Source organism: Chrysochloris asiatica, unplaced genomic scaffold, assembly GCF_000296735.1.
Source record: "Chrysochloris asiatica unplaced genomic scaffold, ChrAsi1.0 scaffold00215, whole genome shotgun sequence".
In the NCBI taxonomy this organism is placed as follows: domain Eukaryota; kingdom Metazoa; phylum Chordata; class Mammalia; order Afrosoricida; family Chrysochloridae; genus Chrysochloris; species Chrysochloris asiatica.
The window spans coordinates 5,048,021-5,051,082 of NW_006408733.1; the positions used below are offsets into that span (position 1 = coordinate 5,048,021).

A 3,062-nucleotide genomic window follows, 5' to 3' on the forward strand; every position below is an offset into this window, starting at 1 on the left:
CCTATACAGGGGTCGCTATGGGTCGGCATTGACTCGAAGGCACTTAACAACAACTTGGTCACCTCATAATGCCATCATCTTCTGGTTCCAGGTTTCAGTCACCAACCGAGCAAATTGATAAAACTACTCTCAGTTTCTTGAGCTAATGCAGTGAATTTATAATCTCTGTTTTTCTGAATCCATATTAATAAATTTGGCCTGATTCAAAATTACATTCTTGATTCAACAATGAGGATTTCATACATATTCCACATGTTTCTATCAATACAAGTTGACAAAAATATTTTTAAAACTTTTTATTGTTAATTGAGTGAAGGTTTACAGACAAGATCATCAGCTTTATATTCAACAAATCATACACTTTGTTTCATCTCAAGGATTACAACCCCCTCCATGCAACAACAGTTATTCTACTTCCTTTGTGGGGTTCCCCATTTGCACATCTTAATGAACAAAGCAAAAATATTTGATGCATACATACAAAAATATATATCCACTAAACTGTCCATTTAACTGGCTTACATTGTGTAAGCCAGTCTCCAGCCCACAGGCACACAGCCACACTGAGCCCATGGGCCTAGAGCCCGAAGTTGCTATCTTTCCATGCCACTGCCTCGGCCACCATCTCTGCTGTCGCCACTTTTCTAGATAGGATCTCATGCTCCACTCACGCTCTTCCCTCTTGTTTGTCCTGGGATCGCCTGCTCCTAAAATGAAAAATTAACCACTTCCCACTTTTATTTATACATCTCATGCAATTACAGTTTTGACATTCACAATTAATTCAGTTAACAATTACTCACAATTGAGTCATAGAATCCTATCAGCATCATCCTCCCACACCTTTCACAGTCCCATCTGAAAAAGAGGAAAACTGTTTAGTGGAGATTCTATTTTACCCTCCTCATTCTGAAACTAAGCACATCTATGAAAACTGTAATCCAGCAACTGCATGCCTTTATAGCACCCTCAGTTTTGATAGCCAATGTCTAAATTGCCTGTCCCTGGAGCTCTGGTAGCATAGTGGTTATGAATTGGGCTGCGAACCTCAAGGTCATCAGTTCGAAACTACCAGCAGTTCCGTGGGAGAAAGATGAGGCTTTCTGCTCCTATAAAGATTTACAGCCTTGAAAACCCTGTACAGGGTCGCTGAGTTGGAACCGACTCCACGGCACATAACAACAACAACATCAACCTAGTACACAAAGAGACAAGCATGTTCCTTGATATGAAGAATCTTTCATTCAGTTGGAATTTTGAGCAACTGCATCCATAAGCATAAGTCCTGCTCACCAAATTGTAGCAACTGGCACTTGCTAACAGTATCAAACATCTTTATCTTCATCTCATTGGGTTCTAGTCAACTCATCTCTAGCCATCCAAGCTAGGTCTAACAGGTACCAGCTGTAAGTTTGGGTGTTCACTCATACCTCCCTGCACTCCAGACTAGCTGGTTCCTTCACTTTGAGTTCTAACCCCATGGACTAGATCAGTGCCCACGGACTTAGGAGTTCACACAACTCCCTAAACTTCAGACCAGTCAGCCCTTCCTCTTCTCTCTCTCATCTCAAAGAAGTTAAAACACTCTTGCTTTTGCTTTGCTGAGTTTGGTTCCTTTGTAATTGACCAGCTAGGGTCTGCTGGGATTAGCACTGTGGGTTAATGCGCCATACTGCAAAACCATTTGAACTGCAAGGCCAGTGGTTCAAGCTCACCAGCTGCTCCTCAGAAACCCTGTACAAGGTTGCTACGGGTCAGAATCGACTTACTGGCACTTAACAACAACAACATACAGTTAGAGGACTACCTGGGTCTTGCAAACAGTTAATTTGCCTCAGCTACTCAATGAAAGATTGGTGGTTGAAATCTACTAAAAAAATCCAGTAATAAAGGCCTGGAAATCTACCTCTGAAAAATGAGTTACTGAAAATCTTAGGAAGCACACTCTAACAGCCATAGTGTTGCCATGAGTTGGCGTTCATTTGATGACAGCTGGTATAGAGTTATAAACAATGAGAGAGGATGGGGCTAGGACCTGAGAAAGTCTCCCTCAGGAGAGACCATTGCAGATTCTTCAGGCAAGGGGAGACTAACCTTCTCACAAGGAAGAAGGGCTGCTTCTAATGACAAAAGAAGCTTATGCAGAAATTGGTGGTCAAGAACTCATCAATTCATTAGAAGCTACCCAGAGTTTCCTTCCCAGCTTTCAGAGTCTTGTTCTTCCCAATTAGTGTCCTAATTTGAAGAAAAGATAACATGATGGGTAATCAATGGACTTTGCATTGTAATCCACTCAAAGGATTAGTTTTATTGTGTTTGCTTTTGAAAAATCTGGACCTTGCTACTGCAAGAAAATTCCCAAATCCAAACTCATGGCCATAGAGTCATTTCCAACACATAATAACCCTGTTTAGGTCTCCCAAGGCTATAAATCTTTAAGAGAGTCTCATCTTTCTTCCACTAAGCAATTGGTGGGTTTGAACTGCCAACTTTATGGTTAGCAGGCCAGTGCTTATCCTACAGTGCCTCCACTTCTTTTGAGGTTCTCTCTTATGGATATTTCTCTGGGATTTTTAGAGAAAACACATGCCTTCGATTGTGTGGATCATGAAAAGCTCTGGACAACATTGTGAAGAGTGAGTATTCTGGAACACTTAATTGTGCTCATGAGGAATCTATACCTGGACCAAGAGGCAGTTGTTCCAACAGAACATGGGAACATTGATTGGTTTAAAATTAAGGAAGGTGCTTTCCCTCGCTGATGACGCCATGGTCGCACGCGTGAGGCCTGTCTGCCGCTGCCAAGATGCGCTATGTCGCCTCCTACTTGCTGGCCGCCCTCGGGGGCAATTCCTCTCCCAGCGCCAAGGACATCAAGAAGATTCTGGACAGCACAGGCATCGAGGCCGACGATGACCGGCTTAACAAGGTCATCAGTGAGCTGAACGGGGAAAACATCGAAGACGTTATTGCTCACGGTATTGGCAAGCTTGCCAGCATGCCTGCTGGTGGTCTGTGGCTGTCTCCGCTGCTCCAGGCTCAGCAGCTCCCGCTGCCGGTTC

The 3,062-nt window shown here is 43.3% G+C and overlaps 1 pseudogene; it reads left to right on the plus strand.

Annotated features, from left to right (window-relative positions):
- The first annotated feature begins 2,806 nt into the window (after positions 1-2,806).
- The window catches only part of LOC102832817, a 22,051-nt pseudogene continuing 21,795 nt past the window's right edge, over positions 2,807-3,062 (plus strand).